The sequence below is a fragment of the Coturnix japonica genome, chromosome 7 (genome assembly GCF_001577835.2).
Source record: "Coturnix japonica isolate 7356 chromosome 7, Coturnix japonica 2.1, whole genome shotgun sequence".
NCBI lineage: Eukaryota > Metazoa > Chordata > Aves > Galliformes > Phasianidae > Coturnix > Coturnix japonica.
Genome location: NC_029522.1, coordinates 12798165 through 12817476, shown reverse-complemented (window position 1 = coordinate 12817476; position 19312 = coordinate 12798165). Strand labels below are relative to the sequence as shown.

At 42.3% G+C, this 19312-nt stretch overlaps 2 long non-coding RNA genes across 3 annotated transcripts; both read right to left on the bottom strand.

Annotated features, from left to right (window-relative positions):
• Positions 1-2568: 2568 nt before the first annotated feature.
• Positions 2569-5817, bottom strand: LOC107316612. The gene is made up of 3 exons (XR_001556476.2): positions 5019-5817; positions 3610-3731; positions 2569-2704 (listed from the first exon to the last, which is right to left on the bottom strand). It is a non-coding gene; the product is annotated as an uncharacterized LOC107316612 (long non-coding RNA).
• A 3260-nt stretch (positions 5818-9077) lies between these two features.
• Positions 9078-18951, bottom strand: LOC107316611. 2 transcript variants are annotated; one of them, XR_001556475.2, is made up of 7 exons: positions 18916-18951; positions 17033-17088; positions 14491-14713; positions 12385-12543; positions 11577-11634; positions 10821-11079; positions 9078-9268 (listed from the first exon to the last, which is right to left on the bottom strand). It is a non-coding gene; the product is annotated as an uncharacterized LOC107316611 (long non-coding RNA). The 2 variants fall into 2 exon arrangements; XR_001556473.2 differs by lacking the exon at positions 9078-9268 and having other exon boundaries at positions 10231-11079.
• Between the last annotated feature and the right edge of the window lie 361 nt (positions 18952-19312).

The window sequence follows — 19312 nt, the reverse complement described above, 5'->3', positions numbered from 1 at the left end:
GGACCAATCGCTGCGCTCATGAGACTCCATGAGGGGAATACCCCTTTTGAGGCCAATGCACGCAAAGTCCTCCGTTCCCCCCTAGGAAGTCGAAGCTAAGCTGCAGCCATCTTAGTGGAGGCCTAAAGGGAAAGCTCACTCGCTCAGTCGCTCCGCAAACACAATCAAGGAAAGGGAGGGGAACACGCACACACAGATGCGACTTTCCAGAAGGGAAGGACAACACGGTGCAGCCGACTACTGGTAGAATTATAACCCCGCAACCACGAAGCAACCACACAAGAGGCCTGTGACCTGTCCCAGGGCCTGCACGGAGGGCACACGGAGCCTCAACGTGCCAAGCGGGCTTCCCAAGCACTCTAGGACAAGGGCCAAACGCCCTGACGCACACCCCGAGTACGGGGCCGTCGCATTGACAGGCCACCTCCAGGCAACGATGCCGAGGGGCCAGGGGAGGAAGAGGGGCAGGGAAGCGGCACTACCCTGATTACAGGGTTGCCGCGGGGTCCAGCGGGCTCCATTTCCCACTCAGGTGCGGAGAGGTGGCTCTGCCCGTACGACAGGGCCACGGCCTCCCAAGGCTCAGCCAAGAGAGCAGCAAGGCAAAAGGCCATACTTAACAGCAATGCAAGAACCGAGCCCTGCTTACAGGAGATCGGTTCGCCAAGCACAAAGCCTTTGGCCTGCCGACACCTATGGCCGGCAACGCTCGACTCAAATGTGACTATGCCCCCGCTAACGGGACAGGTGCTTTGCCCAGAGTGCCTTTCTCCTTCCCCCCCGCGTCTGCACGCTTCGGCTTCCTCTTCTTGTTCTCTCCTGCCTCCAGGTCCCTCACGCTGCCTCTTCTTTCTTCTGCAGCAGCTCCTGAAACAGAAGCAAGGAGAACATTGCACCAGCGGAGCGGCAAGCCCCCACCCGAAGGCAAAGGCAAACTTGACAATGTAAAGGAACTCCGCAAGTGACCACCCAGCCAGGGAAGGCTTTGCATTCCCTCCTTGCACTGTTATTATTGGAAGTACACCAACCTCAATACAGGAATTGTTCTGTGCTATGTCAATCACTGTGCCATCTTGGCTCTTCTGAATTGTGATAGTGTCCCTTTTACAGGGAGAGGTCTCATGTTCCTCTTCTTATCTGGCTGATTTTAGATTCACGTTCACATAAATTCACCTTTTTTCTCATTTAGTAGTTCATGACAGTATACTAACATGAAGTTACAGGAAAGATTTCCCACTTGTTACATCTATTACCATAGATCGTCTTAAAGTACTATAAAAATTTTGATATTCAAGTATCAAGTTTACTCTGAACATCCACCCTTCCTCTACGATAGAGCTTTTTTACACATTAATCTTCTTATACTCAGGAGCACCACTTTAGTGCTTCTTCCTTTTCATCATCAGTGCACATATTATATCTCCCCCCCATTCTTAACTCCCTGTTACTGAAAACAAAAAAAAAAACAAAAAACAAAAACAAACAAAAAAAAAAAAAAAAAGAAGAAAAAAAAAAGTTTGCTTCAACACCGTGTTAGCAGTTGTTATTGCTTTATTATTGCTGCTTACTGTTGTTTCAAAGTATCTTCTTCCACATGGCAACGTGCCACTCCTACGGTGCCTCCGTCTTTCCTCTTCAAGTGCTTTCAGAGGTCGCTCCCCTCGGAGCCCACCCAGATGCCCCGGCCCCGGCTCCGTCTGCCCCCCCTCAGAGCGCATGAGACGGCCCCGGACCCAGCTCCTTCCGCTCACCAGCCAGAGCCCCCGGGGCAGCTCCGGCCCAGGCCGCCCACCATCGGAGCCCGCGTGGCTTCGCTTGCTCCGGCTGCCCTCCATTGGAGCCCACTCAGCAGCGGCGGCGGTAGCGGCAGCCGCCGCTGTCGCGGCCCCGACGCACGTCGGTTCGGCTCGGTCCCGGCCCCGACCCACCTCGGCTCGGCCCGGCCCCAGCCCCGACGCTCCTCGGTTCGGCCCGGCCCCGGCCCCGACGCACTTCGGCTCAGTTCGGTTCGGCTCGGCCCCGGCGCACCTCGGTTCGGTTCGGCCCCGGCCCCGACCCACCTCAGCTCGGCTCGGCCCCGGCGCACCTCGGCTCGGCTCGGCCCCAGCCCCGACGCTCCTCGGTTCGGCTCGGCCCGGCCCCGACCCACCTCAGCTCGGCTCGGCTCGGCCCCGACGCACCTCGGCTCGGTTCGGCCCGGCCCCGACCCACCTCGGCTCGGCCTCGAATCCGCTGCCCCCCAGCCCCCTCTCACCTCGGTTCTGGAGACCTCTTGCCGCCCGCGCCTCCTCCGCCGCCTGTCCCTCACAGCACCCAGCGCCTTCTCACACTCTGAGGAAAACGCCTCACGCACCTGCCCGCGCACGCACCTTTTATAGCTGTCCCCTGAAGCACGCCAACCAATCAGAACCCAGAATACCACAGGCGCTTCCCGCCGCTTTTCTTCCCGCCTCTTTCTCTCCCCTCAGCGTTCCGCCCTTTCCAGCTGAAGGCACCAGCCCCGCTCACCTGACGGTCCTGTGGGGTCCCGTTTGCCGCCCGCCCTCAGTGCAAGAGCTAGCCCCCAACAGCTGCTCCCATCACAGCCCGGCACCTGGCACAGCTGGCTGCGGGAAATCAGTCCTTCACTGACTTCAGTGTTCCTTTTAACAGTCAGTTGTGCTTTAAGTGCTCCTTCCTGAGTTGAATGGATCCACAAACATAACTGAAATAAATATGTATTTTAAAGGAATTCTTCTCCACCACACTCCCCTGCCCCATCAGGAGAAACCCCTGAGCTCAGAGATATTGTTACTAAGGGAAAAGGGCACCTGACAGATGAAGGATATTATTTATTTGTTTTGTAGAGAGGCTTGTATTTTTTAACTTCTTCACACAGCCTGCTGGGAAATGCTCACCTAATCTCTGTGCTTTGCACTGCTCCTCTGCTAAATTCGTTTCATTCTCTCCTTGGCTACTTTCTTTCTCATTGTAGCAATGGTACAAAATAAGGCTATGGAGCAGACACAATTATGGTACAGAGTATTTGCTGCTTCCACCAATGGGCTATGCCCAAATAGGACATATCAGTAGCACAAATGACTGAGTTATGAGGGAAAGTTTCTCTTCAGGTGTTCTTTCACCTGGCATGTTACCCAGTCCGATGGATTGCCCTTAAGAAAGGCACCCAGGACCTGAGGGAACAGGTTATGGTCCAGATGGTGTATCACACCAGCGTCCAACCCATTTACACCACACTGAATGAAGACAAGTTGTCACGGGCCATGTGCTTTTTCTCCAAAAGTAATGCTTCCTTTTTATTTTCGTGGAAACTACAACAGTTAAAATGAGCACAGTAACTCTGATAGAGCAAATTCTGGGCTACAAAATGCTGTTTGTCAACATGGTCACCACCATTAGCTAAGCATTTTTGCCAGCTATGAACATGAGGTCGCAGGCTGTGCACATCAAAATCTGCACCAGCACACATAACCCACGATCACTATCACCACTGCTGAAGTTCCCTACACACCACCTTCTCTGTGCTCACACCCACAAGTGTTCAACAAGCACCAATGAAGGTCAGTGGGTGCATTTCTCCCGCCCCCCACACACAGAATAATGACACACCTTTACTTCATACACACTTCCTGGATGTCAGGTGCCATTTTGTCAGTGTTCCTCTGCTGCCATACCACCAAAATTCACTTCTGATGTCTTGAACCAACATTCACTTCTTAACTCCCAGTGTACTACATGATGTGAAATGGGAATAACAATCATAAAATGACAACAAGGAATTAATCTGAGAGAGTACATGAGAAGAGCAATAATATAAACACATCGAGGTATTGTTCAGGATCTTCACTCAGTTTTAGATACGGTTTTGCCCTGGGCTAGCCAGAGCGTTTGTCAGGAACAGAATAGTAAGATGAACAAAGTATTAGAACCATCATCCCAGAAACCCAAGTAACAGCACAACAGCCAGTTCATATTCGCTTAAGGATCATCAGGCTCAGACATGTCTAGGAGGGTTTAAGCTTTACTGACCCTTCTAATAGTTCCTTTCTAGATTGGATTTGATAACAACTGATAAAACAAAAGAACTGATAGCTTTCATAGCAGATGATAACATCTGCTATCAAAATATGTATTTTCTGTTGATGTATACAAAATACAAAATATACAAAATATGTATTTTCTGTTTGAAACTTTTAAAAGTTTCAAAATATCTGAAGGTCAAGATTTTCTGAAGTACTTAAGCAACTTAAAAGCCTAAGATCTTTCTAGGCACAATATAGATTTAGACAGAAAATAAGGACTATATGCATTATTGAAATTAGTTTGATTATCACCATGGAAGGGCTAAGTCTATTTGTATGCCAGACTGCTACTTATGCAGAGAAGGCATGAACTTTTATTGCTATCAGCCTAACACTTCTCAGGATTAAAGAATTTTATAAAAGGGTAGAACTCTTGCAGTATTGACAACTGTAAATGAGACAAAGGAAACAAATTTTTAATCTGGTGCCCTTTACCTTGCTCTATAGGACATCTATCTCAGTTTCTACTATCAAGTCACAGTAACTATGGAACAGGTTAGAAAAAACAGACATTTGCTAAACCTGGCAGCCAATACCTAATACATCTGCTTGAAATTTCTCACATTTCTCTCATTTACAAAACATGTATTTGAGAATTCAACAGATAAATCAAGCATTTCTTCAACAAACTGTTGGACACTCATTCTTTAAGCTGCTTGCCTTCCTTACAGCTCAAAACATCAGGGCTATGATTCAATTTTTAAATAGGAAAGCACTGAATATTCCCCTTACAGATACTTCCTCATACTTGTGCATAATCAACAGTTAATTTTGTAGGCTGAACCACAATAGGCAGGGCAGTATTTTGAGATATTGGAATCATCATAAGACTAGGATGAGATAATATGCAACTAAAAATAATATTATAACCCAAACTTCAACCGAGTTCATTTTTATTAGCAGCAGATGGAAGAAATAAGGGGAACCAGAAATTACCTAGAGCCATTCTCTCAATCTGATGTCAAGTTAAAATACTCAGGTTGCGTTTTTGGAGTTCAGAATGCTGTAGCCTTGTCACAGCTTCAAAATTTTCAAAATCCTATGCTCCTTACATTCAACCAGTCATGTTTTATGATCCACGGTATTAGTCTAAAGAAGTGCAGAGTCAACTGAAAAAAGAAAAAAAAACCAAAATGAAACAAAACAAAACACCAATAAACCACAGTGAGAATTAAAGCTATCAAAATTCACCAGAATTTGAATCAACAACTGGGAACATACAGTACTCAGATCAACTCTTACTGGTAGTATTAAATCAGCTTGCTCAATGTGAAAATTTGGATGTTTTCAAAGAGTTCAAATAACAGACCAACTGCAGGCTGCAGCGGTGACCTTCTTTAAGTTGCATCAACTAGTAAAGTAGCTATTTCTGTCAAGCTTTGCAGTTGTTCTTCTGTTACTCTATTCTTCCTACTGCCTCACTTAATTCAGTAAGCAGCAGTCAATAATCCTTGCAATTGTATCATATAGAGGTCTCCGCTGCATTAACACTACTCAAAACAATCTAAAACAAACAAATGAACAAAACCACAAACAACATCAACAACATGTACACATGCACCTCTAGGAGCAGTGTTTGAGCAAAATAGTTGCATGTATTCATTATAAAGCAGTTAGACAAAGGTGTGCCTGAGAGATTTTATTATCAGTACTGAGTACTGGAAAGGAATCTGTATATTAAATAGGATTTTGTCATCATCTGTGCTTCCCTATGAACTAATTTTGAGGTTGCAGAACTCCAATGAATCCTTTTCCTTACATTCTTCACAATATCCACTCATAAATGAGTTGGTATATTTTTCCTTAGCTACGTAAAGCCTTGATGACTGAAGACTGCATAAAAAGATATCCAACTGAAAACATTCACAGAAATTCTGCATAGCTTGAGGCAAGAGTGTATATACATAACAGCTAAACATCATTTTGTGTTTGTGGAATAATCAAAGGAAGGCTTGCAACAGACAGCATTTTACTAGAACAAGATCGCTGTGTATAAAGAAATAAGGAAGAGGTTTAAAACTGAAGCTCACTTTTTCTCTTCCCTGTTTACTGCTGTTGAGATCATTCCTAGAGGTCAGTCTTGCAAAGTGAAAAGCTGAATGGAGAAAGGATTCAGTACCTCAGCCTTTCCTCTGTTCTGTGTCACAAGGGCCTCACCTCAATTAGTAACAATTAGTAACACATTTTAGTCTTCCTTTTGGGTCCCTTTTTTGGGTCACAGCTTCTTCCCTGACAGGGACACCTGCTCTGGCACCTGCTAAACAACTAGCATGAGTTGTGACACAAACTGCTGCATCTGTCTGGGAGCTGTGCTGCACACTGTGTTTATGTACAGGCCCCTCTCTAGCAACAAATGAAAGGCTGCTCAACCCTCCTGAATACAGGCCAAGCTGCACAGAAGGCTGCAAGCACCTTGGTGTCAATGGCAGTCAACCAAACTGCTTGAAGATCCTAGAGATTTTGGCCCAAACCCTTTTGGTTCCCCCTTACCTTGATCTTATCTAGCATTAAGGCCAAAAAGTTATAGAAACTTCCTTGACAATTTATTCTATAGCTTACCTGTTTACAGAAGAAAATATAAGTTTTATAAGTGCCATTTAAAAATATTAGCTGTATATAAGCTCATTGCTCTAGACAAGCTGTTTTTCCTCCTTTAAGCAGAGTGCACCTTCACAGCACAGAGCATGATTTCAGAAGTGATAATTATTAGAAAAAACAAAAACATGGGAATCTGTGGCACAAAAGCAATGTACAGATCTGTAAAGACAATCCGAGGCTGGAAAGCAAGTAGGTGTTTCCTAAATGGTAGTGCATAATTATTTCCCCTAAGAGAGACAAAAACATGCAGAAACATCTCTGGATTTGACACTTACAAAACCATAAACATATTTTGGTAAATGATGTTATCCATCTTAAGATGAAGGACATCATGCATTCCTAAAGCTGAGCACATGGCTATTCTTATATTATCTTTAAGACAATATTGTGTGAATACATCAGCATCCTTTACACTCAATTAGCATCACCCTCCTGTTGTTTTACCTGCAAACTGCAGAACTGAACAGTTTTCCCACTAACAATACCAATTCTCCCAAGAGGATATTAAAAAATAAAAAAATTTAAAAAAAAAATCACAAAATCATCAATTGTCAAAGCCACAGCTATATGAAATCCACAATAATGTTAGTTTTCTTTCTTTTTCTTCTTCAAGAAAAATAAGAATAATTAGAACAGACACTCTGACCTTCGCTGCTCAGGGGGATTACAAACCAAAGTAAGACACAGGGCTGGCAAAATCATGGTACTTCACAGTCTTAATTTAATAAAACAATAGTAGAATCCACTTGAGTAGCATGAAATTCAAAAGCCTTTCGTCAGACTGGAACATTGTGCACTGTCTCGCACATGTTTGAAAGGATACTAAAACATAACTCTGTGTTAAACACATTCAAGATACAATGTGACAGCCAGCTGGATGAGTAGGAGAATGTAAATGCTCAGAAGTAACAGGCCCAGGACAGCACAGCTGGGTTTGGGTTAGGCATTGAGAGAAAGTTCAGACAATATTTATACCTACTTTTAATAGTCAAATTAATTTCCATGGGAACATCACTTAATTACTTCTGCACAGCTCACGTTAATCTCATTTCCATTTATATTCCACCCCATATTTAATATATGTTCTAAGATACACTGCACTATGCTGCATTACTTTAATCACTGTCCTTTCCTATTGTATTCAGGACTGTTCAAGTCTTTAACTGTCATGTAGATCAGCTTAACTTGAACCCACATAACTTTTAGAATATGTTTCTACCTTAACCTGTAACCTACTTCTTAAAGGTTTGTTTGGATGTATTCTAGTACTATTCGTTGCCTACTTACCACAGATATACTCTTTGTGAAGGGCATACCTCAGACTTATTTCTACTATAAAACAGAAATAACAGCCTCAGAGCTGTAGTATTGATAGTTGATTCAAATGACCCTTACCTGAGCTCAGGTAAAAGAAATTTATGGAGGAAAAAAGAAAGAAAAAGAAAAATCACAGGAAAAGACTGTACTAACCCCTTTCCACCTACAGTTTGATACTGAAGAACAGCAATGATTTCTCCTTCTAGTGTCACCCTATCATTCTTCCTATTTGTTTCTTGCTCTTCTCTAGATGTCTGAACTCTGGAACAGTAGATAAATAGAACCAACAGAACATGGCTCTTATTCTGGAGAATGATTTTCTATGCTAATTACACCATAAGAATATTATTGGGAAGATAAATTCATACACTGACAGGGTTATAGAATCATTTGAGTTGGAAGGGAACTTTAAACGGGGCACATCCACCACCTCTGTGGACAACCAGTTCCAGTGCCTCACCACCCTTATTTTAAAAACACCTTTTTCTAATATCCAGTCTGTATCTCCCTTCTGTTAGTTTGAAACCATTTCCCCTTCTCCTATCACAACAGACCCTGCTAAAGAGTCTATCTCCTTATTTCTCAGCACCCCACTTTAGCAGCCTTTCAGTACCTATCAAATCACCTTGGAGCTTTCTCTTCTCCAGGCTTAACAGCCCCAGCTCCCTTAGCCTGCCCTTGTTGTAGAGGTCTTCTATCCCTTGGATTGTTTCTGTGGCCCTTCTCTGGATGTGCTTCAACAGTTTCTTGTCTCTCCTGTACTGAGGATTCCACATCTGGATGCAGAACTCCAAGAGACGTCTCAACAGTGCAGAGCAGAGGGGCAGTACCGCCTCTCCCTTGCCCTACTGGTCATGCTTCTATTGATGCAGCCCAGGACACAGTTGGCTTTCTGGGCTGTAAGGGTACATTGCCAGCTCACATTCAGCTTGCTGTGCAGCAGTACCCCCCAAATCCTTATCTACAGGGCTATGCGCGATACTTTTGTCCCCTGGCATGTATTGACAGCAAGAGCTGGCATGACCATGGTTCAGCCTTGCACTTGACTTGGTTGAACCTCAAGAGGTTCACCCGGTCCAGCTGCTCGACCCAATTTATGCCCTGAAATAGAGTTGCTGGGGTACTCGCCTTTAAAGAGGTTTTCAGTAAATACTAATTGTCACAGTCTGTGCTCCTCCTAAGACCTCTTAAATCATTGGCAAGAAGATCAGGCATCTCAAAACCACAGTGCTATTATCTTCTGTGCAACACAAGTACATCCTCAGGTGAATCTTCAGGGAATGATAAAGACAGTTGGCTAAAGATAGGATATATTCTCTTAAGCATAACAAATAGTGATTTAGAAAAATGGTATAATCCTTTTAGATCCTTCTTTGTCCCTTTTCTGTGAACTGTCTGGCCTGCAAGACACAACTAGTAATGAAAGCAATATAATCAGGTTTCTTATACTTGGCAGTGAGCTTTTACATTGGAATCAATACAGTCTAAAGAGTCAGTCTGGATGCAATTCATAGCTTCTGGCAGCAGAGACTGCATGCTTGGTGAGAACAATTTGCTGATGTTTTTCTAACATCTGGAGTCAAAAGTCACATCAGTGTTACATTTTCTTTGTTCTTATAGATAAATGAAGAACAGAAAATAAACAACAAACTGAAGTGCTTAGCCATCACCCCTGATAAGATGATCACAGATAGAGGCAGAAGGTCACTTTTACCTGATTGTTCCCAAGACCTGGCAGACAGTTATATCTTAGATATTTATCTAATGATTATTGCACTAGTGGTTAGTTTCAGAGCTCCAGCAATGTCATTTGGACAATATCTATTTTCAATTGTACAGGTGTCTTTTTGTTGTTGCTGTTTAGTTTTGTTTTCCAGTTCTGCAATGCATAACAGTTATAAACTAAAAATGCAACAATTATTATTTTACTCCAAAGTTAACTGATTCACCCCAAGAGTTGATCTTCTAGTTTAATTTCATCCTAAGGGAATCTAATTCCAGTCATACTGAGCAAAGCACAATAAATAGGATAAATTAAGTAATATTCTGCCTGGTTTTGTTTTGTTTTGTTTTTTTTCTCTCCAGCAAGAACACTATTTTAAAGTTTAACCATACAAAAAACTTCACACAATTTCTACACATGTTAATTCTATCACATTATTGTCATATCTGTCATGTCTCTTACCATTCATGCAACTTATAATATAGTTTTCAGCAGCTGCAGACAACGTAATAAGTAATTTCATTGATTTTTATTGTTTACCAGATAAGTCTAAAGGACTTCATAAAGTAATCACAGTGATTGAATGAAGTATCTATATGCATCACCACAGCAGTAACTCATCAGTTACATTTCAAGAGCACAGCAGGACACCAAGCTACATTTCAAAAAGTAACACTTCCCAATAACTATTCGGCAGGCCACTACATCGTAAGCCTGTACAAAACCAACATACTCTCAACATCGCTGCTTTAAGGGCACTCCTCTCTGAGAAGATCTGAATGATTCTTAGGATGAAAGGTGCTGTAAGGCTATATTCAGCACACTGCACATACTCAAAATATAGATCAATGTCTTTAATGTTACTTGTCACTGACCTGAGAGCTAGTCACTGACCTGCTAGTCACAGGTCTCCAACTGGACTCTGCACCACTGATCACCACCCTCTGAGCTCAACCAGTCAGCCAGTTCTCAAGCCACCTCACTGTCTACTCATCTATCCCACACTTTCTCAGCTTTGTTATCAGAACAATGCAAGAGACAATATCAAAAGCCTTGCTGAAGTCAACATAGACAACATCCGCTGCTTTCCTCTCATCTACCCAGCCAGTGATGCCATCATAGAAGGCTATAATGTTGGTTGAGCCTGATTTCCCCTTGATGAATCCATGTTGACTATTCCTCATAACCTTTTCTTCCAATTGCTTTGAGATAGCATTCAGAACGAGCTGTTGTGTCACTTTCCCAGGAACAGAGGTGAGACTGACTGTCCTGTAGTTTCCCAGAACCTCCTTCTTGCTCTTTCTGTAGTGACACTGGCTATTCTCCAGTCTTCAGGCACCCTCTTCTGTTCTCCAAGACCTGTCAAACACAACAGAGAGCAGTTCAGCAAACACCTGTCAGCTCCCTCAGCACACATAGACATACCTACACCCATGACAGCCCTCTCCTCCCTCAGCACTCAAGGGAAACTCCACATACCAGAGCTCCCCCACAGTCAGTGTGGACTGCCCCTTCCCCCCTCGGGATGTCCACCCAGGTGCCCACATGAGCCCAGAGAGGCTACGTCCCCTTAGTCTGGTTTGCTGCCTCAGTTAAGTTTACAGATGTTGAAGAAGAGTTACAACACATGCAAAGGCTGCTAAATACAAGGAGATATTTATGGTTGAGCCAGGCACTGAACTGCAGCTTTCTGAAGGATGGAAGGATACATAGTTAAATGTAAACTACAAGTCTGTCTTGCTCCATGTTTCCTAAGCATTTGCTGTAGGCTGCTGTTAGACATAGGATATTGGGCTAGCTGAACTTCGGTACTTCATACAGAGAAACTTGTACTCTTACATATCAAGTTTACATACCTATAGTACTTGACTTTAGAATTTCAAGTATTCCACAGAGGAGAAAAGACATCCACACCTGCAAGATATGAAAAGTTCAAACTTTTTCCATATAGACAGGAAACATCACTGTAATGCTTAATTAATTCATCAGCACTCAAATCTGTCTGCAGTCACTGCTGCACACTGTGTGCTAAGCTGAGGTAATAATACTCTCCCAGTATACCATATACTGTGCCTTTGTTTTTGCATAAATTGATGTGACTAGACACAGTATTACATTTCTCAAAAAACGCTTACTCAGTATTTTATGCAGACAATTTAATTTTAGCTTTTCTACAGTAATGTACAATACCTTTCTCACTGCATATCTAGTAATATCTAAAATAAGCATAAAACCATCTAGAGGCAACTCCTTCACCTACTTGGATTCTCCGCTCACAGAGTGGTGAGGAGTCCCCAGAAATCAACAAACAACTGCAAACTATTTGTTCCGGAAAGCTTTCATACATCCCTTTCTCTCAGCAGCTCCTCCACTGAAAGCCGAAACAATACTGCAGAGAAGCATTCACTCTCAGGATGGTTTCAGCTTTCATCCCTCTGCTTTTCCAAGCAGAACACCAAGATAGAAATCCCCATTAGCCACCTGAAAGCACCTTGCAGGCAAAGAATACTTACGTTTGCCACTGTATTTGTAATATTTGTGCACTGTTCCAGCAACGGGTGATTACAAAAGGAGAAAGCTTTTTAGTTTGCCTTTCAAGCCTCGCAGCAGTGAAAGGAAGGCTGATTTCTGAAAGCTACTCATTTTCTATATGCTGTGCCCTACCTGCTTCCCATGTGCACACAACACAGCTGCCAGATTAATAACCATGTCAGCCTGCTTTCCCCATAGAGCAGCAGAGAGATGACAGGATGAAGATATTCCCAGAATGTTCATCAGTAGCCATGGCCACATTCAGTCCTGAATGAACATCATTTTACTGCACTTGAAGGAGGGGGAAAAAAAATAAAACAAACAAACAAAAAAAAAACAGTCAACACCATTTAAAAAAAAACATGCAAAACAATTTTAGAAATGTGATTCCATGCTTGCCTTTAGTGACATTAAAGTACATTTAATAAATAGCTCTTTATCGTCAGCTAACAAACCCTAGGACTTGAGTTAACTCATTCTGAAAACATCCTGATCTTTAATCATACATTTTGCCAAGCCACATGTGCTCATACCCCAAAAGAACAGAGTCATTAGCTGACAGATCACTCAAGAATACTCCTCTCCAGAAGGAATTATTTCCATACCTGTCTTTCCTGACTTCTTTCAGAAAAGCAGAGTTAACAAAAGGGGGAAATTTCCATTTACCATTTAAATCCTCCCATACACAACAATTCCTAGAGCTCTGGACTTTCTTATCAGATGTGGTCACTTCAGTGTCAATGCAGAATATTTCTGTACCTCCATCTGCACAACCAGTTCTATAGAAGGGAGGGGCAGACAATTAACTTGCCAAGACAAGGTTCCAGTCATACAGTCCAAATCTGTGAACTTAAAATAAACCCAGAAAAGCATAGCTGAATTTGCTACAGTGTGGGGATGCTGCAGAGATCGTACAACAATGTCACACATCCCTCTCATTTCTATTCCCTTAACTTCCCCTGGAGGCACTTGTCTCAGCTGGGAATGGTTTCTGTGAAAACTATGGACAGTCAGCTTGCCCATTGGAGAAAGTGTTACTGGGTGGAAAGTGAGGAGAAAGGAAGGCATTCAGCTGACATTACAGTACAATGCAAGCAATCAATACTGTATATTGAAGTGCAGAGGATTTTTCAGCCTATTTATTCTTCCAGCTACAAGGATCTCACTACATCTACTCTGTTCAAAACTGAAATATCAGCCTCAGTAGTGCTTATTACACATTATGAAATGGTGCCACGTTAAAACTTGTACAGCTTCCTTTCAGGCACTGCCTCAAGTCAGCAAGGCACAGTGTGCAATGGAACAAAACCTTAAAAGGCAGATTGCTGCCTATATGGCTTTCTTCTCAGCTCAGAGGAGACAAACCTATCCACAACCACAGCAGGAAGAGCAGATCTATCAGATCCTATCTTTTACTAGGTTGGACAGCAACAGGACAAGGGGAAATGTTTTCAGACTGAGACAGGGGAGGCTTAGGTTAGATATTAGGAGAAAGTTTTTCACTCGGGTGGGGAAGCACTGGAACAGGTTGCCAAGGAGGCTGTGGATGCCCCATCCCTGGAAGTATTCAAGGCCAGACTGGATGTGGCTCTGAGCAGCCTGGTCTGGTGGTTGGTGATCCTGCACATTGCAGGGGGATTGAAACTAGATGATCTTTGAGGTCCTTTTCAACCCAGGCCATTCTATGATTCTATTTGGGAGATGGGATGATGAGAAGATGAGGTCCCTGGTACTGGGGTTGTGCAGGCTGAGAAAGTCTTTACCTGGCTGGAAATGACACAGTGATAATCATGTAACAGGCGGCTAGTGAGCCCTGTAAAACAGGTAAGGAGCTGTGCCTCCCTGCCAGCCATGCCTGCAGATAACCTCTTTACTGGCAAGAGAAATCACAAGTCAAATGGTTAAGAAATCAGAGCTACCTGTTTATAAAAAAATAAAAATTAAAAAAATAAATAAATCAGTGACTTCAGTTTGAAAAATTTTGCTGGGCAAGTGCTGTGGTTCACCTGACAGGTGGTGAAGCACCACACAATTGCTGGCTCACTTTCCTCACTTCGTAGGAGGGTGGGTGAGAGAATCAGAAAGAAAAATAAAGTAGAACTCATGGGTTGAGATAAACGTGCGTTTAGTCAAACAAATATAAAGAAAGGCATTGTCAGATTGGTATCCACAGATCATAAAGCTAGAAGGATTATCACATTGGAAAGGGATAATCAGAAACAAATGGAAAATGCTCACCTGTGTAGGCTTGCAGGGAAAACTTCAAGAGAAGCAATCTCCAGAAACTCCAGTGGCACTCAGCCCTTAAATGGGGTCTAGGAGAGGTGCAGCCAGGCTCCATCCCCTCTGTTCACACAGGTGAACTGCTTTCACTTGTGCTCCCACAGATAACTCTGCTCATCTCAGGTGGTAAATCAGAGGTTCAGGCCATGATTTAACAGTTCCCACACAACCTATTTACCTAGAAAATAGTAAAAGGATAACAATTATGAATCTTTGCATATATATAAGTCGTATATATATGTGTGTGTGTGTGTGTATATACACAAATATATATATATATATATATATATACAAACACACGAGTGTATGTAACAAGTGATGCACAAAGCAATTGCTCACCACCCCAATCTATACCCAGCTAGACCCTCGAGCAGCAGAAGAGAGCCCGATGAACTCCCAGCCCCTTCTAAACTCTTTCCACATATCATATGGTAAGGAATACCCCTTTTGGCCAGTTACCATCAGCTCTCCTAACTCTGTTTCCTCCCAGCTCCTTGGGTCCTTTTGAGAACTGTCTTGGCTTTGTACAACACTGCTTGCAGCAACTATAAATATCAGTGTTACTGTTTCTCTTCTGGAGCCAAAATATCCCAGTGTACCAGACACTCTGAAAAAAAAAACCAATTCCATCCCAGTTGAATCAAAAGATGAGAAAATGAGTGAAGCTCTACCTTTGAGGTATCTGTATCATAACTCAGTGGATCACTCTCTCTTCAGACCTGCCAATCTCACAACTTGTATTAGCATAACATGCATTAATACACATGGGCACTGATTTTTCTCCTCTGTACATACTCAAAAGACAAACAGGAGAGCAGCTTGCCTACAGAACATTTTCCAAAAGCTTAACTCAGATCCTCCTGCACTGCACAAGGGGACACACACTGTAGATGGGCAATGAAAGCAGGAAGCATTGGTTCAAACCACACAACCTTTATATTCCTGTCTTGTGTACAAGGAAAACTTATGCTGCCTGGGGGCAGGTGTTGATCAGGATGTTGTTTCTCTAAGCAGCTATTCAAGAACCAAGTCCGGGGGGGTCAGGAAAAAAAAAAAAAAAAAGTAGTAGCCAACTCAAGTGGCTAAAACATGCTCCAAGCAAACCCCCCTGCAACAGCAATTCCCAGACTGGGAGTTCTCTTTTTCTATGCAGAGGACATAACCACCAAAATATATTTTAAAAGATCTCTTGCTTTCTAAAATAAAATAGCAATTAAAAAAAAATATTCTTCCCCTTCTGAATTAATCCTACATACAAATCACATAGTAATTAGATAATGTCTACTGAAACATTCATTTAGTGTCCTAGGAAAGACAGCATACTCAAAAGAAAAGCAATAAAATGAAAAAACTCTGAGAAAGAGCTAAGCTGACCCCTGAATTCATGTAGTTCTGACATTTTGCTGTGTAAAACCTTGAACTTCAAAGAGTACATTGCACAAAGACAGAAAGAGGGACAAACTGAGAAATGAATATTATAACAAAAGATGGGAAAGAAGTGAAACTAATGAGTCTTTTTTTTTTTTTTTTAAAGCAAACATTTGACATAAAATGAGAAAGCTCAAATAATTCTCGTAGCTGTGTAAGTTCTCCCAGCATGGATTATCAGCTTTAGCACAGTAATAGACCAAGTTAAGTAACATCTTGCCAGCTTAGCACAGAGGCAGCATGAACTTGGATCAATCCCCACTTAACTATGCAAATATTCAATTCGAGGTCACTTGCTGCTTCCCCAAGCATATAATAGGGTGTAGGGACATTGGGTGTCTCTCTGCTTCCAGTGTACTTCTATTAAGTTAGCCTAAGAAGAAACATTACAGCATTTACATTTCTTATCCTAAACTCTTTCTTTAGTTACCTGGGGGTTTCAAGCTACACAGATTTCTGATCTCACAAGTGATTTGGCTGAGATACTGCTGAGAAGGCAGTTAGACTGACAAAAGACAGATTTGCATACACAATAGAACTCGGGCATGCAGAGATGCAGCTGTAACTTGTGAACTTGCTGTTTCCTTCCAGCACGGTTAACTCACCCCAGGAGTACAAGCTTCTCTTGACAGCTTAGGATGTGCAATAATGGTCTCTCAAAGAATAAGCACAGAAATCATTGAATAGAATTATTGTGACCTGGACATTGTTTGGCACGACACCAAACATGATAGCTATCCTACAGCTGAGAAAGGTAGATTTACAGTGGTTATCTAAAACTGTATACCAACAGTATTTATTATATGTTTCCCATATCTTTTCCCATGTCTTTACATCAGCCCTATGAAAAAATATTACAAATAACACAGCATTACAACCACTTTGCTCAAAGGTAGAAGCGTCAATAGAAATGCTTGTACAAAATGACATGCCTCATTCCAGACACATCTCTATTTCACATGCCATCTCAATTCATTTCATGCTAGGTTTTTACATAGACAAGCTATGTATAATTCCAGGCTATTGACCATTTATCAGACATGGTATTTTTGATACTACAGTGTCTTACCTCCCATAGTCTTCTTGTAAAGAAGAGGTCTTTCTGTCTACTTGAATTAATGTGATCTGGATGAGGAAAAAAAAAATCTTAGCAGAAAAAGGGAGAAAGATTCAGAGAGAAACACACAGGGGGTGGGGGGTGGTCAGGGTGTCAGTTTCTAACTGCATGACTAGCAGCTTACAGATCCTCTTGTCAAGACTCCTGTGCTTAAATAGTTCACAGGGATGACACACACAAAAGCCACCACATTAGCAGTGAGCTGTCTGACTTTGCTAACAGGGAATACCAAGAAAGAAATTTTAAAATCCCTCTATGAATTTGGTATCCTCATCTTGGTTAGAAGAAAATACCCTCCCCAAATGAACTTTACATACCCATTATCTTGAAATCATTGCCTACACCTATCCTTTCTCACAAAGGCTGACTGGCAAAGAGACAGAAGACAACTTCAGTACTCAAAGATTCAATAATCAACTCTACTAGCAAGGGTTCCTGAACACTAGCCTACCCCAGAGAATAGGTAGGTCCAGAGTCTGATCTCAGTCCCAGCAAGGATCTTGCCTGAGTTCAGCCAAGGAAATGGTCAGTATGGGAATTAAAACTATCTGATTGCACCTAGCCTAGGACACACAGGATACAGATCAAGGGTGGATTTCTGTTTGAGTGTCCCATAGATTTCAGTTTCAACCAACACTCCCAGATGAAGGCCTATATTTTCCTTGCTTCAGAGGCAGAAATCATTGCCAAGGTTCAAGCAGCCAGGCCAGAAAACAGTGACATACAGTGTAAGCTGATTTGGCAGGCTTCATTAAGGGTAGATTAAATGATCACAATACCCAAGGCTTTTGTGATATGATTGCATGACACAGCCAATGAACTACTCACTCCCTAGGGTGAGATGCAGCCAGCAGCTCAGTGGAAAGTAATGGTGATAGGAGGATGTTTGGACTAGATGATCATGTAGGTCCTTTCCAGCCTTGTGATTCTATGACTCTATGCAAAGATGACATTCAGCTGCCCATGGAGTGAAACATAGACTGCTGTGTGATATTACACATTGCAACAACGTAACATGTTAAGTGCCATCTCTAAACAAGGCTCTTCACCTCAAAAAACAAACCATGATTACCTGAATACAAGTCCACCTATTCTAAATGGAGCTGAATGATATAGGAAAATAAATAAATCAAGACACCTGCATAACGCAAGTGAGAGCTCAACATCTGAGCTCTGAAGTCAAGATACTTTGCTTTTTGCCCCAAATACAAAGTCGATAATTCTCGTGATTTGAGATTCCTTCCACCCCCTGCCCCCCCCCAGAAAAAAACTTGAAATCAGTCCCTCCCGTTTACTGGATCAAATAGGATTATATCAGAATGTCAATAATTAGGTTTCCCTGATTTCTTTGTTCTTGGTGCAAAGTTGTCTTGCCTTAGAACTAAAACAGCCTCCTACTCCTACTGTCTACTTGCAACCTGAAGGTTTTCATTATTCCACAGGGTGATGAATCTAGAGTTTCTATTCAAAGGTCACAGGATGATATTTCCCTTTTAATCCAAAATATTTCAAAGAGTGCCCAATTTTCTCTTCTATCACAGGACAAGACAAAAGATTCCGGTCCCAAATATTGCTGCTTTACACTGTTTTATTTGATTCTTTCTGTACTCATTCTATCTATTCTGTGCATATATAACCAGATGTTTTACAATGATTTTTTATTTTATTTTTTTTTAAATCACACATCATAAGAAGGATGTTAGCTAGCAATCATGACCTGATCTGTAGACACAGAAAGTATACAGTAGAAGAAGGCTGCACTGAGTTCATACAGCCCAAGTAGAGGAGTCTACATTAAGGTAACAACCAACAGAAGAGTAAGGTTAGCCATTTACCATCTGAAACTGAAGAGTTCTAGTGTTCATCCTTGCCTCACAACTTTATCTAGAGAGTCAGGAAGAACAGATATATAACATTAACATTATACTTGAAAAGCAGGAAACAGTTATGCAAGATTCCACAGAAGAGAGGATTACTAATTCAGTCAGAAAACTGACCAATTTACCCTCTTTCCCTGCTAGGATCTGGACTGTACTGATCAGCAAAAGTTCAGAAGACAAAAAAGAACTGTTGATGTAGTCACATACCCAGAGAACACCGCAACTAAGAGGCAGTGCAGAGCTTCTTGCTGTTCTGCAGATTTAGCCTCATTTAAGACTCTTACTTTTGCAGGCTCTGCCTTTGGCAGCCATTCACAATCTCAAACACAACTGGAAATGTTTTAATGAGATT